Source organism: Arachis hypogaea, chromosome 14 (genome assembly GCF_003086295.3).
Source record: "Arachis hypogaea cultivar Tifrunner chromosome 14, arahy.Tifrunner.gnm2.J5K5, whole genome shotgun sequence".
Taxonomy (NCBI): domain Eukaryota; kingdom Viridiplantae; phylum Streptophyta; class Magnoliopsida; order Fabales; family Fabaceae; genus Arachis; species Arachis hypogaea.
Genome location: NC_092049.1, coordinates 90,998,144 through 91,015,790, shown reverse-complemented (window position 1 = coordinate 91,015,790; position 17,647 = coordinate 90,998,144). Strand labels below are relative to the sequence as shown.

Here is a 17,647-nt window from a genome sequence, read left to right as displayed (position 1 = left end):
TCGGAAGCAAAAAGCTACTAGCCCCGCTCATTTAATTAGAATCTGAGCTTCACTCAAAAATTCTGAGTTATTATTATTTCTTGACTCATTTGTATTCTATTTTATTTATCTAGTTGCTTGAGGACAAGCAACAATTTAAGTTTGGTGTTGTAATGAGCGGATATTTTATACGCTTTTTGGGGTTAATTTCATATAGTTTTTAGTATGTTTTAGTTAGTTTTTAGTTTATTTTAATTAGTTTCTAGGAAAAATTCATATTTCTGGACTTTACTATGAGTTTGTGTATTTTTCTATAATTTCAAGTATTTTCTGGCTGAAATTGAGGGAGCTGAGCAAAAATCTGATTCAGGCTGAAAAAGGACTACTGATGCTGTTGGATCCTGACCTCTCTGCACTCGGAATGAAATTTCTGGAGCTACATGAGTCCAATTGATGCGCTTCCAATTGCGTTGGAAAGTAGACATCCAGGGCTTTCCAGAAATATATAATAGTCCATACTTTGCTCAAGGATAGATGACATAAACTGGCGTTCAACGCCAGTTTCATGTTGCAGTCTGGCGTCCAGCGCCAGAAACACGTTACAAGTTGGAGTTCAACGCCAGAAACAGGTTACAGCCTGGCGTTGAACGCCCAAAACAGCCCAGGCACGTGAGAAGCTTTAGTCTCAGCCCCAGCACACACCAAGTGGGCCCCAGAAGTGGATTTCTACACTATCTATCATAGTTTACTCATTTTCTGTAAACCTAGGTTACTAGTTTAGTATTTAAACAACTTTTAGAGATTTATTTTGTATCTCATGATATTCTAGATCTGAACTTTGTACTCTTTGACTGCATGAGTCTCTAAACTTCATTGTTGGGGGTGAGGAGCTCTGCTGTGTCTCGATGAATTAATGCAAGTATTTCTGTTTTCTATTCAATCACGCTTGTTCCTATCTAAGATGTTCATTCGCGCCTTATTATGATGAATGTGATGATCCGTGACACTCATCACCCTTCTCAACTTATGAACGTGTACCTGACAACCACTTTCGTTCTGCATTAGATTGAATGAGTATCTCTTAGATTCCCTAATCAGAATCTCCGTGGTATAAGCTAGAATTCATTGGCAGCATCCTTGAGAATCCGGAAAGTCTAAACCTTGTCTGTGGTATTCCGAGTAGGATTCTGGGATTGGATGACTGTGACGAGCTTCAAACTCGCAAGTGCTGGGTGTAGTGACAGACGCAAAAGGATAGCAAATCCTATTCCGGTATAATCGAGAACCTACAGATGATTAGCCATGCAGTGACAGCGTATCTGGACCGTTTTCACTGAGAGGAAGGATGGTAGCCATTGACAACGGTGATCCACCAACACACTGCTTGCCATAGGAGGGACGTGCGTGCGTGAAGAAGAAGTTAGGGAGAAAGCAGAGATTCAAAAGACGAAGCATCTCCAAAACTCCAACATATTCTCATTTACTGCATAACAAGTAACCTTTAATTCATGCTCTCTTGTTCATTTGCAAGTCAATTGATAACCACAAATTAATATCCTGACTAAGAGTTGCAAGATAACCATAGCTTGCTTCAAACCAACAATCTCCGTGGGATCGACCCTTACTCACGTAAGGTATTACTTGGACGACCCAGTGCACTTGCTGGTTAGTTGTGCGGAATTACATAGTGTGAAGTAATTTTCGTGCACCATGGGGTGAAGATTTGAGCCCCTATCAACCACCATAAAGGAGCTGTCCGTCAAGCTAATGATGATAAATAAGCGCTTGTTGGGAGGCAACCCAACCATATGTATAGTATATCTTACCTTTAATTTATCTTTATGTTATTTTGGTTTTTGATTTCATATCATTTTATTTTCTTTTGATTCCCATAGTTTTTCTCTTCTTTTTAACGTTTGTGATCATGTGTGGCACTTAGGACAAAAACAGGAATGCGTAGGAGCAAAAACAGAACACCCTGGAGGATATCTGGTGCACTAATTATGAATCACACTTTTCACAACTAGTACCACTAACCAGCAAGTGCACTGGGTCGTCCAAGTAATACCTTACGTGAGTAAGGGTCGAATCCCACGGAGATTGTTGGTTTGAAGCAATCTATGGTTACTTTGTAAATCTTAGTTAGAAAGTCAATTATATTGATCAGTTGAATTGCGAATAAACAAGAGAGCATGGATTAAAGGTTACTTGTTATGCAGTAATGGAGAATATGTTGGAGTTTTGGAGATGCTTTGTCTTCTGAATCTCTACTTTCCTCTGTCTTCTGATTCACGCACGCACGTCCTCCTATGGCAAGCTGTGTGTAGGTGGATCACCGTTGTCAATGGCTACCATCCATCCTTCCAGTGAAAAGATTCCAAGTGCGCTGTCACCGCACGGCTAATCATCTGCAGGTTCTCAATCACACCGGAATAGGATCTGCTATCCTTTTGCGTCTGTCACTACGCCCAGCACTCGTGAGTTTGAAGTTTGTCACAGCCTTCCAATCCCAGAATCCTACTCGGAATACCACAGACAAGGTTTAGACTTTCCGGATTCTCATGAATGCCGCCATTAGTTCTAGCTTATACCACGAAGATTCTGATTAAGGAATCTAAGAGATATTCATTCAATCGGATATAGAACGGAGGTGGTTGTCAGGCACACGTTCATGGTTTGAGGAAGGTGATGAGTGTCATGGGTCATCACCTTCATCACAGTTAAGCGCGAATGAACATCTTAGATAGGAACAAGCGTGTTTGAGTGAAAAACAGAATTACTTGCATTAATTCATCGAGACACAGCAGGGCTCCTCACCCCCAACAATGGAGTTTAGAGACTCATGCCGTCAAAGAGTACAGAGTTTTTGATCTAAAAAATGTCATAAGATACAAAATAAGTCTCTAAAAGTTGTTTAAATACTAAACTAGTAGCCTAGGTTTACAAAAAGTGAGTAGACTATGACAGATGGTGCAGAGATCCACTTCTGGGGCCCACTTGGTGTGTGCTGGGGCTGAGACTTAAGTAATTCACGTGCATAAGGCCATTTTGGGCGTTCAACGCCAGGTTTGGATCCATTTCTGGCGTTGAACTCCAACTTTTAATCCTTTTCTGGCGCTGGACGCCAGAATTGGGCAGAGAACTGGCGTTGAACGCCAGTTTACATCGTCTATCCTTGAGCAAAGTATAAACTATTATATATTGCTGGAAAGCCCTGGATGTCTACTTTCCAACGCAATTGAAAGCACGCCATTTCGAGTTCTGTAGCTCCAGAAAATCCACTTTGAGTGCAGGGAGGTTAGAATCCAACAGCATCAGCAGTCCTTTTTCAGCCTGAATCAGATTTTTGCTCAGCTCCTTCAATTTCAGCCAGAAAAATACCTGAAATTACAGAAAAATACACAACTCATACTAAAGTCCAGAAATATGAATTTTTCCTAAAAACTAATGAAAATAAACTAAAAACTAACTAAAACATACTAAAAACTATATGAAATTAACTCCAAAAAGCGTATAAAATATCCTACTCGGGTTGTGAATTATTGTTCGAAATTGATTCCCTGGCAATGGCACCAAAAACGGATGCACAGGACCAAGGTCTAAACATATCTTCACAACTTCGCATAACTAACCAGCAAGTGCACTGGGTCGTCCAAGTAATACCTTACGTGAGTAAGGGTCGAATCCCACGGAGATTGTCGGTATGAAGCAAGCTATGGTCACCTTGTAAATCTCAGTCAGGCGGATATCAAACAGTAATGGGTTTTCGAAAATAAATAATAGAATAGGGATAGAGGTACTTATGTAAATCATTGGTAGGAATTTCAGATAAGCGAATGGAGATGCTTTTTCGTTCCTCTGAACCTCTGCTTTCCTGCTATCTTCATCCAGTCAGTCTTACTCCTTTCCATGGCTGGCTTTATGTGATACATCACCATTGTCAATGGCTACTTTCGGTCATCTCTCAGGAAAATGATCCAATGCCCTGTCACGGCACGGCTAATCGTCTGGAGGCATCATTCTTGTCAATGGCTTCATCTTATCCTCTCAGTGAAAATGATCAACGCACCCTGTCACGGCATGGCTATTCATCTGTTGTTTCTCGATCATGCTGGAATAGGATTTACTATCCTTTTGCGTCTGTCACTAACGCCCCGCAATCGCGAGTTTGGAGCTCATCACAGTCATTCATTCATTGAATCCTACTCGGAATACCACAGACAAGGTTTAGACCTTCCGGATTCTCTTGAATGCCGCTATCATTCTAGCTTACGCCACGAAGATTCTGGTTAGGAGATCTAAGAGATACTCATTCAGTCTAAGGTAGAACGGAAGTGGTTGTCAGGCACGCGTTCATAGGGAATGATGATGATTGTCACGTTCATCACATTCAGATTGAAGTACAAATGAATAGCTTAGAAGCGAAACAAGATGAATTGAATAGAAAACAGTAGTACTTTGCATTAATCTTTGAGGAACAGCAGAGCTCCACACCTTAATCTATGGAGTGTAGAAACTCTACCGTTAAAATTACATAAGTGAAAGTCCAGGCATGGCCGAGAGGCCAGCCCTCAAACGTGATCTAAGATAGCATACAACTGATCAAAGATACCTAATACAATAGTAAAAGGTCCTATTTATAATAAACTAGCTACTAGGGTTTACAGAAGTAAGTAATTGATGCATAAATCCACTTCCGGGGCCCACTTGGTGTGTGCTTGGGCTGAGCTTGAGTGTTGCATGTGTAGAGGTCCTTCTTGGAGTTGAATGCCAGTTTTTGTGCCAGTTTGGGCGTTCAACTCTGGTTTTGGATCCTTTTCTGGCGCTGGATGCCAGATTTGGGCAGAGAGCTGGCGTTGAACGCCAGTTTGTGTCATCTAAACTTAACCAAAGTATGGACTATTATACATTTCTGGAAAGCCCTGGATGTCTATTTTTCAACGCAATTGGAAGCGCGCCATTTCGAGTTCTGTAGCTCCAGAAAATCCACTTTGAGTGCAGGGAGGTCAGAATCCAACAGCATCAGCAATCCTTCTTCAACCTCTGAATCTGATTTTTGCTCAAGTCCCTCAATTTCAGCCAGAAAATACCTGAAATCACAGAAAAACACACAAGCTCATAGTAAAGTCCAGAAATGTGAATTTAACATAAAAACTAATGAAAACATCCCTAAAAGTAACTAGATCATACTAAAAACATACTAAAAACAATGTCAAAAAGCGTATAAATTATCCGCTCATCACAACACCAAACTTAAATTGTTGCTTGTCCCCAAGCAACTGAAAATCAAATAGGATAAAAAGAAGAGAATATACTATAAATTCCAAACTATCAATGAAACATAGCTTCAATCATATGAGCGGGACTTGTAGCTTTTTGCCTCTTGAATAGTTTTGGCATCTCACTTTATCCATTGAGGTTCAGAATGATTGGCATCTATAGGAACTCAGAGTTCAGATAGTGTTATTGATTCTCCTAGTTCAGTATGATGATTCTTGAACACAGCTTCTTTATGAGTCTTGGCCGTGGCCCTAAACACTTTGTTTTCCAGTATTACCACCGGATACATAAATGCCACAGACACATAATTGGGTGAACCTTTTCAGATTGTGACTCAGCTTTGCTAAAGTCCCCAATTAGAGGTGTCCAGGGTTCTTAAGCACACTCTTCTTTTTCTTTGGATCTTGACTTTAACCGCTCAGTCTCAAGTTTTCACTTGACACCTACACGCCACAAGCACATGGTTAGGGACAACTTGGTTTAGCCGCTTAGACCAGGATTTTATTCCTTTAGGCCCTCCTATCCACTGATGCTCAAAGCCTTGGGATCCTTTTTATTTCCCTTGCCTTTTGGTTTTAAGGGTTATTGGCTTCATGCATCTACTAACATCTCATCTCACATCTCTACCCTCCTTACAGTTGTGTTTCTTTCTTTACATCACATTCTTTGTCTCCCTCTTTTCTTCCACTCACAAAGGGATCCCTATACTGTTGTATAAAGGATCCATATTATTATTATTATTATTTTGTGCCCTCTTCTTTGTCATATGAGCAGGAGCAAGGACAAGAACCTTCTTGTTGAAGCAGATCCAGAACCTGAAAGGACTCTGAAGAGAAAATTAAGAGAAGCTGAATTACAACAATCCAGATGTAACCTTTCAGAAATTTTCGAACAGGAAGAGGAGATGGCAGCCGAAAATAATAATAATGCAAGGAGGATGCTTGGTGACTTTACTGCACCTAATTCCAATTTACATGGAAGAAGCATCTCCATTCCTGCCATTGGAGCAAACAACTTTGAGCTGAAACCTCAATTAGTTTCTCTGATGCAGCAGAACTGCAAGTTTCATGGACTTCCATCTGAAGATCCTTTTCAGTTCTTAACTGAATTCTTGCAGATATGTGATACTGTTAAGACTAATGGAGTAGATCCTGAAGTCTACAGGCTCATGCTTTTCCCTTTTGTTGTAAGAGACAGAGCTAGAATATGGTTGGACTCTCAACCTAAAGATAGCCTGAACTCTTGGGATAAGCTGGTCACGGCTTTCTTAGCCAAGTTCTTTCCTCCTCAAAAGCTGAGCAAGCTTAGAGTGGATGTTCAAACTTTCAAACAGAAAGAAGGTGAACCCCTCTATGAAGCTTGGGAAAGATACAAACAGTTGACCAAAAAGTGTCCTTCTGACATGCTTTCAGAATGGACCATCCTGGATATATTCTATGATGGTTTATCTGAGCTATCAAAGATGTCACTTGACACTTCTGCAGGTGGATCCATTCACCTAAAGAAAACGCCTGCAGAAGCTCAAGAACTCATTGACATGGTTGCTAATAACCAGTTCATGTACACTTCTGAGAGGAATCCTGTGAGTAATGGGACGTCTATGAAGAAGGGAGTTCTTGAAGTTGATACTCTGAATGCCATATTGGCTCAGAATAAAATATTGACTTAGCAAGTCAATATGATTTCTCAGAGTCTGAATGGAATAGAAGCTGCATCCAACAGTACTCAAGAGGCTTCTTATGAAGAAGAAGCTTATGATCCTGAGAACCCTGCAATAGCAGAGGTGAATTACTTAGGTGAACCTTATGGAAACACCTATAACTCATCATGGAGAAATCATCCAAATTTCTCATGGAAGGATCAAAATCCTCAACAAGGCTTTAATAATGGTGGAAGAAACAGGTTTAACAATAATAAACCTTTTCCATCATCCACTCAACAACAGACAGAGAACTCTGAACAAAATACTTCTAATTTAACAAACTTAGTCTCTGATCTATCTGAGGCCACTGTAAGTTTCATGAATGAAACAAGATCTTCCATTAGAAATCTGGAAGCACAAGTGGGCCAGCTGAGTAAAAGGATCACTGAAATCCCTCCTAGTACTCTCCCAAGCAATACAGAAGAGAATCCAAAAGGAGAGTGCAAGGCCATTGACATAAGCACCATGGCTGAACCCAAAAAAGGAGAGGAGGACGTGAATCCCAAGGAGGAAGACCTCCTGGGACGTCCAGTGATCAATAAGGAGCTTCCCTCTGAGGAACCAAAGGACTCTGAGGCTCATCTAGAGACCATAGAGATTCCATTGAACCTCCTTATGCCCTTCATGAGCTCTGATGAGTATTCCTCTTCTGAAGAGAATGAGGATGTTACTGAAGAGCAAACTGCCAAGTTTCTTGGTGCAATCATGAAGCTGAATGCCAAATTATTTGGCATTGATACTTGGGAAGTTAAACTTCCCTTGTTCATCAATGAACTAAGTGATCTAGATCAACTGACATTGCCTCAGAAGAGACAGGATCCTGGAAAGTTCATAATACCCTGCACCATAGGCACCATGATCTTTAAGGCTCTGTGTGACCTTGGTTCAGGAATAAACCTCATGCCCTTCTCTGTAATAGAGAAACTGGGAATCTATGGGGTGCAAGCTGCTAAAATCTCATTAGAGATGGCAGACAATTCAAGAAAACAGGCTTATGGACAAGTAGAGGACGTGTTAGTAAAGGTTGAAGGCCTTTACATCCCTGCTGATTTCATAGTTCTGGATACTGGAAAGGAAGAGGATGAATCCATCATCCTAGGAAGACCTTTCCTAGCCACAGCAAGAGCTGTGATTGATGTGGATAGAGGAGAATTAGTCCTTCAATTGAATAAGGACAACCTTGTGTTTACAACTCAAGGATCCCTTTCTGCATCCATGGAGAGGAAGCAGAAAAAGCTTCTCTCAAAGCAGAGTCAACCCAAGCCCCCACAGTCAAACTCTAAGTTTGGTGTTGGGAGGCAACAACCAAACTCTAAGTTTGGTGTTGAACTCCCATATCCAACCTCTAAGTTTGGTGTTGGAGAGTCTCAACAATGCTCTGAACATCTGTGAGGCTCCATGAGAGCCCACTGTCAAGCTATTGACATTAAAGAAGCGCTTGTTGGGAGGCAACCCAATTTTTATTTATCTAACTATATTTTTCTTAGTTATATGTCTTTATAGGTTCATGATCATGTGGAGTCACAAAATAAATATAAAAATTGAAAACGGAATAAAAAACAGCAGAAGAAAAATCACACCCTGGAGGAAGCATCTGCCTGGCGTTCAACGCCAGAACAGAGCATGGTTCTGGCGCTGAACGCCCAAAATGGGCAGCATCCTGGCACTGAACGCCCAGAACAAGCATGGTTCTGGCGTTCAACGCCAGAAATGGCAACAAATGGGCGTTGAACGCCCAAAATGGGCACCAACCTGGCGCTGAACGCCCAGAGTTGTGTGCAAGGGCATTTTACATGCCTAATTTGGTGCAAGGTTGTAAATCCTTGAACACCTCAGGATCTGTGGACCCCACAGGATCATCTCAGGATATGTGGACCCCACAGGATCCCCACCTACCTCCACTCACTTCTTCTCACCCCTCTTTCACACAATCCCATAAACACTCTTCCCCAAAACTCTTCACCAATCACCTCAATCCCTCTTCCCCGTCACCTCTTCACCACTCACATCCATCCACTCTTCCCCATAAACCTACCTCATAAACCCCACCTACCTTCAAAATTCAAAACCAATTTTCCACCCAAACCCACCCATATGGCCGAAACCTTCCCCCCTCCCTTCCCTATATAAAGCCCTCCATTCTTCTTCAAATTCACACAACACAAACCCTCTATACCCTTCTTGGCCGAACCACATCACTTTCTCCCTCTCCTCCATTTCTTCTTCTTCTTCCTCTATTCTTTCTTCTCTTGCTCGAGGGCGAGCAAAATTCTAAGTTTGGTGTGGTAAAAGCATAAGCTTTTTGTTTTTCCATAACTATTGATGGCACCTAAGACCGGAGAATCCTCTAGAAAGGGGAAAGGGAAGACAAAAGCTTCCACATCCGAGTCATGGGAGATGGAAAGGTTCATCTCCAAAGCCCATCAAGACCACTTCTATGATGTTGTGGCCAAGAAGAAGGTGATCCCCGAGGTCCCTTTCAAACTCAAAAGAAATGAGTATCCGGAGATCCGACATGAAATTCAAAGAAGAGGTTGGGAAGTTCTAACAAATCCCATCCAACAAGTCGGCATCCTAATGGTTCAAGAGTTCTATGCCAATGCATGGATCACCAAGAACCATGATCAAAGTAAGAACTCGGATCCAAAGAACTATGTTACAATGGTTCGGGGGAAATACTTAGATTTTAGTCCGGAGAATGTGAGGTTGGCGTTTAACTTGCCCATGATGCAAGGAGATGAACGCCCCTACACTAGAAGGGTCAACTTTAATCAAAGGTTGGACCAAGTCCTTATGGACATATGTGTAGAAGGAGCTCAATGGAAGATTGACTCCAAAGGCAAGCCGGTTCAACTAAGAAGATTGGACCTCAAGCCTGTAGCTAGAGGATGGTTGGAGTTCATTCAATGCTCAATCATTCCCACTAGCAACCGGTCTGAAGTTACTGTAGACCGGGCCATCATGATCCATAGCATCATGATTGGAGAAGAGGTGGAAGTTCATGAGATTATACCTCAAGAACTCTATAAGGTGGCTGACAAGTCCTCCACCATGGCAAGGTTAGCCTTTTTTCACCTCATTTGCCACCTATGCAATTCGGCTGGGATTGACATAGAGGGAGATATCCTCATCAAAGAGGACAAGCCCATCATTAAGAAAAAGATGGAGCAAGCAAGAGAGCCCACTAAGGGAGCTCAAGAAGCGTATGAAGCTCATCACCATGAGATCCCGGAGATGCCTCAAATGCACTTTCCTCCACAAAACTATTGGGAGCAAATCAACACCTCCCTAGGAGAATTGAGTTCCAATATGGGACAACTAAGGGTGGAACATCAAGAGCACTCCATCATGCTCCATGAAATAAGAGAAGATCAACAAGCAATGAGGGAGGAGCAACAAAGACAAGGAAGAGACATAGAAGAGCTTAAGGACATCATTGGTTCCTCAAGAAGGAAACGCCACCATCACTAAGGTGGATTCATTCCTTGTTCTTACTTTCTCTATTTTTCGTTTTCTATGTTATGTGTTTGTCCATGTTTGTGTCTTCATTACATGATCATTAGTAGTTAGTAACTTTGTCTTAAAGTTATAAATGTCCTATGAATCCATCACCTCTCTTAAATGAAAAATGTTCTAATTCAAAAGAACAAGAAGTACATGAGTTTCAAATTTATCCCTGAACTTAGTTTAATTATATTGATGTGGTGACAATGCTTCTTGTTTTCTGAATGTATGCTTGAACATTGCATATGTCTTTTGAAGTTGTTGTTTAAGAATGTTAAATATGTTGTCTCTTGAAAGAATGATGACTAGGAGACATGTTATTTGATAATCTGAAAAATCATAAAAATGATTCTTGAAGCAAGAAAAAGCAGCAAAGAACAAAGCTTGCAGAAAAAAAATATAGGCGAAAAAAAAATTAGAAAAAAAAAAGCAAGCAGAAAAAGCCAATAACCCTTAAAACCAAAAGGCAAGGAAAATAAAAAGGATCCCAAGGCTTTGAGCATCAGTGGATAGGAGGGCCTAAAGGAATAAAATCCTGGTCTAAGTGGCTAAACCAAGCTGTCCCTAACCATGTGCTTGTGGCGTGTAGGTGTCAAGTGAAAACTTGAGACTGAGCGGTTAAAGTCAAGATCCAAAGCAAAAGAAGAGTGTGCTTAAGAACCCTGGACACCTCTAATTGGGGACTTTAGCAAAGCTGAGTCACAATCTGAAAAGGTTCACCCAATTATGTGTCTGTGGCATTTATGTATCCGGTGGTAATACTGGAAAACAAAGTGCTTAGGGCCACAGCCAAGACTCATAAAGAAGCTGTATTCAAGAATCATCATACTGAACTAGGAGAATCAATAACACTATCTGAACTCTGAGTTTCTATAGATGCCAATCATTTTGAACCTCAATGGATAAAGTGAGATGCCAAAACTATTCAAGAGGCAAAAAGCTACAAGTCCCGCTCATATGATTGAAGCTATGTTTCATTGATAGTTTGGAATTTATAGTATATTCTCTTCTTTTTATCCTATTTGATTTTCAGTTGCTTGGGGACAAGCAACAATTTAAGTTTGGTGTTGTGATGAGCGGATAATTTATACGCTTTTTGACATTGTTTTTAGTATGTTTTTAGTATGATCTAGTTACTTTTAGGGATGTTTTCATTAGTTTTTATGTTAAATTCATATTTCTGGACTTTACTATGAGCTTGTGTATTTTTTTGTGATTTCAGGTATTTTCTGGCTGAAATTGAGGGACTTGAGCAAAAATCAGATTCAGAGGTTGAAGAAGGATTGCTGATGTTGTTGGATTCTGACCTCCCTGCACTCAAAGTGGATTTTCTGGAGCTACAGAACTCGAAATGGCGCGCTTCCAATTGCGTTGGAAAGTAGACATTCAGGGATTTCCAGAAATGTATAATAGTCCATACTTTGGCCAAGTTTAGATGACGCAAACTGGCATTCAACGCCAGCTCTCTGCCCAAATCTAGCGTCTAGCGCCAGAAAAGGATCCAAAACCAGAGTTGAACGCCCAAACTGGCACAAAAACTGGCGTTCAACTCCAAGAAGGACCTCTACACGTGCAACACTCAAGCTCAGCCCAAGCACACACCAGGTGGGCCCCGGAAGTGGATTTATGCATCAATTACTTACTTCTGTAAACCCTAGTAGCTAGTTTATTATAAATAGGATCTTTTACTATTGTATTAGGTATCTTTGATCAGTTGTATGCTATCTTAGATCACGTTTGAGGGCTGGCCTCTCGGCCATGCCTGGACTTTCACTTATGTAATTTTAACGGTAGAGTTTCTACACTCCATAGATTAAGGTGTGGAGCTCTGCTGTTCCTCAAAGATTAATGCAAAGTACTACTGTTTTCTATTCAATTCATCTTGTTTCGCTTCTAAGCTATTCATTCGTACTTCAATCTGAATGTGACAATCATCATCATTCCCTATGAACGCGTGCCTGACAACCACTTCCGTTCTACCTTAGACTGAATGAGTATCTCTTAGATCTCCTAACCAGAATCTTCGTGGCGTAAGCTAGAATGATGGCGGCATTCAAGAGAATCCGGAAGGTCTAAACCTTGTCTGTGGTATTCCGAGTAGGATTGAATGAATGAATGACTGTGACGAGCTCCAAACTTGCGATTGCAGGGCGTTAGTGACAAACGCAAAAGGATAGTAAATCCTATTCCAGCATGATCGAATACCGACAGATGAATAGCCGTGCCGTGACAGGGTGCGTTGATCATTTTCACTGAGAGGATAAGATGAAGCCATTGACAAGGGTGATGCCTCCAGACGATTAGCCGTGCCGTGACAGGGCATTGGAACATTTTCCCGAGAGATGACCGAAAGTAGCCGTTGACAATGGTGATGTATCATATAAAGCCTGCCATGGAAAGGAGTAAGACTGACTGGATGAAGATAGCAGGAAAGCAGAGGTTCAGAGGAACGAAAAAGCATTTCCATTCGCTTATCTGAAATTCCTACCAATGATTTACATAAGTACCTCTATCCTTATTCTATTATTTATTTTCGAAAACCCATTACTGTTTGATATCCGCCTGACTGAGATTTACAAGGTGACCATAGCTTGCTTCATACCGACAATCTCCGTGGGATTCGACCCTTACTCACGTAAGGTATTACTTGGATGACCCAGTGCACTTGCTGGTTAGTTATGCGAAGTTGTGAAGATATGTTTAGACCTTGGTCCTGTGCATCCGTTTTTGGTACCATTGCTAGGGAATCAATTTCGAACAACAATTCACAACATGAGTAGCAATTTCGCCTACCAAGTTTTTGGGCGTTCAAACGCCAGGATGGCAAGGAGGAGCCAAATTCATTTTTCCACATGTTTTTCCATTCTAATTTCAAATTTTATGTTTCAATGCATGATTTTTACATAAACATGTTAAGAACCCTGATTTCTAAAATCCTTAATTTCTAAAAATCCCTCTTTCCAAATTCAATCCAACTCTTTTCAAATCTTTTCTAAAAACAAATCTATCTTTTTCACTCTAAAATCTTTTCAACTAATCAATATCTTTTTCAAATCTCCGTATTATCTTTTTCAAAATCTAGATTTATCTTTTTCAAAAATCTATCATATCTTCTCAATTTTAAACTATATCCTCTATCTTATCTTTTTCAAATCAATCTTTTTATCCTATCTTTTCCAATTTTTCGAAAACCCACCCCTCCATCCCTTTAAATATGGGTTCGGCCTCCCTCCTCCTCCATCAACAATTGCACCTAGTTCTCCGTCCATCCCTCTCCTTTCTTTTCTTTTGCTTGCGGACAAGCAAACCTCTAAGTTTGGTGTGTTTATCCGAGATCACTAAGATCATGGCTCCTAAAGGAAAACAACCCACTCCAAGAGGCAAGAAAGAGAGCGTTCCAAAACCACTTTGGAATCAAGGGAAGTTCTTATCTAAAGAACATTTAGACCATTGTTATAAAATAATGGGTCTGAGATCAGTGATCCCGAAAGTTAGATTCGATCTGAAAGAAGATGAATATCCGGAGATCCAGGAGCAAATTCGAATCAGGAACTGGAAAGTCCTAGCTAATCCTGAAACGAAAGTGGGGAGGAACATGGTCCAGGAGTTCTATGCTAATATGAGGCAAACTGACAAGCAAAAACTATCTGGGACTGCTCTCTATGACTATCGGACCGTGGTCAGAGGAAAAATTGTTCATACCCACCCTGACAGGATCAGGGAGATCTTAAAGCTACCTCAGCTGAAAGATGATCCAGACTCATTCAACAGGAGAATGATGAGAACAGACAAGGGCCTGGACAAGATTCTAGAGGACATATGTATCCCTGGAGCTAGGTGGACCACCAACATAAAGGGTGTCCCAAATCAACTCAAGAGAGAAGATCTCAAACCAGTCACCAGAGGATGGCTGGACTTTATTGGGCATTCTCTGTTGCCCACTAGCAACCGTTCTGAAGTCACTGTTAAAAGGGCAGTGATGATCCATTGCATCATGATGGGAAAAGAAGTGGAAGTCCATCAGCTGATCTCAGCTGAACTCTACAAAATCGCTAACAAAAATTCTAAAGAGGCCAGGTTGGCTTATCCAAGCGTGATCTCTCTGCTCTGCAAGGATGCTGGAGTAAGGATGGGAATAACTGAGTATATCTCAGTTGAGAAGCCAATCACCAAAGCATCAATGGAAAAACAACAAGCACAGGATGATCCCATCAAGAAGAAAACACAGGAATTTCTCCCAGAGATCCCTCAATCTGAATACTGGGAGTATCTTGAGACGTCTGTTACCAAGATACGGGAAGCTATGGAACAAATCATAAAAGAACAATAGGAACACAGTCAAATTCTTACCTATATGTTTAAAGAACAAGAGGAGCAAGGGCGTGACTTAAGGGACTTGAAGCGCCAGAAGTTATCTCTTGCAGGACCAAGCACCCCAAAGATTAGAGGAACCCCCGTTCTCCCAGAATAAAGGTTGTTAATTTCCAATTTCTGCCTTAACTCTGTGATAGTGTCCTTATAGAAGTTTACCTTAGGAGTCATATAGTAGTAATTAGTATCTATTTTGATTTTATCTCCAATTAAGCTATAGTTTATTTTTCTCATCATCAGCAAACATGAATAAAGTAGTAGATCTTTTGAATAAGAGGCAATAAAATTTCGAGTTTTAATAAGAGAAATTCTAATTAGTTAAATGTGGTGGCAATACTTTCTGTCTTCTGAATGAATGCTTGAACAGTGCATATGTCTTTTGAATTTGTTGCTTAAGACTGTTAAATATGTTGGCTCTTGAAAGAATGATGAACATGAGACATGTTATTGATAATCTAAAAAATCATAAAAATGATTCTTGAAGCAAGAAAAAGCAGCAAAGAACAAACTTGCAGAAAAAAAATAGCGAAAAAAATAGAAAGAAAAAGAAAAAGCAAGCAGAAAAAGCCAAAGCTCTTAAAACCAAAAGGCAAGGGTAATAAAAAGGATCCCAAGACTTTGAGCATCAGTGGATAGGAGGGCCAAGAAGGAATAAAATCCTGGCCTAAGCGGCTAAACCAAGCTGTCCCTAACCATGTGCTTGTGGCGTGAAGGTGTCAAGTGAAAACTTGAGACTGAGCGGTTAAAGTCAAGGTCCAAGCAAAAAGAAGAGTGTGCTTAAGAACTCTGGACACCTCTAATTGGGGACTTTAGCAAAGCTGAGTCACAATCCGAAAAGGTTCACCCAGTTATGTGTCTGTGGCATTTATGTATCCGGTGGTAATACTGGAAAACAAAGTGCTTAGGGCCACGGCGAAGACTCATAAAGAAGCTGTGTTCAAGAATCATCACACTGAACTAAGAGAATCAATAACACTATCTGAATTCTGAGTTCCTATAGATGCCAATCACTCTGAGCTTCAATGGATAAAGTGAGATGCCAAAACTGTTCAGAAGCAAAAAAGCTACTAGCCCCGCTCATCTAATTAGAATCTGAGCTTCATTCAAAAACTCTGAGATATTATTGCTTCTCAACCTATTAGTCTTCTATTTTATTTGTCTAGTTGCTTGAGGACAAGCAACAGTTTAAGTTTGGTGTTGTGATGAGCGGATATTTTATACGCTTTTTGGAGTTAATTTCATATAGTTTTTAGTATGTTTTAGTTAGTTTTTAGTTTATTTTCATTAGTTTTTAGAAAAAATTCATATTTCTGGACTTTACTATGAGTTGTGTGTTTTTCTGTAATTTCAGGTATTTTTCTGGCTGAAATTGAAGGAGCTGAGCAAAAATCTGATTCAGACTGAAAAAGGACTGCTGATGCTATTGGATTATGACCTCCCTGCACTCAAAGTAGATTTTCTGGAGCTACAGAACTCGAAATGGCGTGCTTCCAATTGCGTTGGAAAGTAGACATCCAGGGCTTTCCAGCAATATATAATAGTTCATACTTTGCTCAAGGATAGACGATGTAAACTGGCGTTCAACGCCAGTTCTCTGCCCAATTCTGGCGTCCAGCGCCAGAAAAGGATTAAAAGTTGGAGTTCAACGCCAGAAATGGATCCAAACCTGACGTTGAATGCCCAAAATGGCCTTATGCACGTGAATTACTTAAATCTCAGCCCCAGCACACACCAAGTGGGCCCCAGAAGTGGATCTCTATACCATCTGCTATAGTTTACTCATTTTCTGTAAACCTAGGCTACTAGTTTAGTATTTAAACAACTTTGAGAGACTTATTTTGTATCTCATGACATTTTAGATCTGAACTTTGTACTCTTTGACGGCATGAGTCTCTAAACTCCATTGTTGGGGGTGAGGAGCTCTGCTGTGTCTCGATGAATTAATTCAAGTATTTCTGTTTTCCATTCAAACACGCTTGTTCCTATCTAAGATGTTCATTCGCGCTTAACTGTGATGAAGGTGATGATCCGTGACATTCATCATCTTCCTCAACCTATGAACGTGTGCCTGACAACCACCTCCGTTCTATATCTGATTGAATGAGTATCTCTTAGATCTCTTAATTAGAATCTTCGTGGTATAAGCTAGAACTGATGGCGGCATTCATGAGTATCCGAAAAGTCTAAACCTTGTCTGTGCTATTCTGAGTAGGATTCAATGATCGAATGACTGTGACGAGCTTCAAACTCGCGAGTGCTGGACGTTAGTGACAGACGCAAAAGGACGAAGAATCCTATTCCAGTATGATCGAGAACCGACAGATGATTAGCCATGCTGTGACAGAGCATGTGAGCATATTCTTCACTGAGAGGATGGGATGTAGCCATTGACGATGGTGATCCCCTACATACAGCTTGCCATAGGAGAACGTGCGTGCGTGAATCAGAAGACAGAGGAAAGCAGAGATTCAGAAGACAAAACATCTCCAAAACTCCAACATATTCTCCATTACTGCATAACAAGTAACCTTTAATCCATGCTCTCTTGTTTATTCGCAATTCAACTGATCAATATAATTGACTTTCTAACTAAGATTTACAAAGTAACCATAGATTGTTTCAAACCAACAATCTCCGTGGGATTCGACCCTTACTCACGTAAGGTATTACTTGGACGACCCAGTGCACTTGCTGGTTAGTGGTACTAGTTGTGAAAAGTGTGATTCACAATTTGTGATGAGCGGATAATTTATACGCTTTTTGGCATTGTTTTTAGTATGTTTTTAGTAGGATCTAGTTACTTTTAGGGAT

General features: G+C 40.6%; 1 non-coding gene across 1 annotated transcript; it reads right to left on the bottom strand.

The window, feature by feature from the left end:
* Positions 1-6,559: 6,559 nt before the first annotated feature.
* On the bottom strand, positions 6,560-6,667 carry LOC112745366 (small nucleolar RNA R71). Its single transcript, XR_003173298.1, has one exon. It is a non-coding gene; the product is annotated as a small nucleolar RNA R71 (small nucleolar RNA).
* Positions 6,668-17,647: the final 10,980 nt, after the last annotated feature.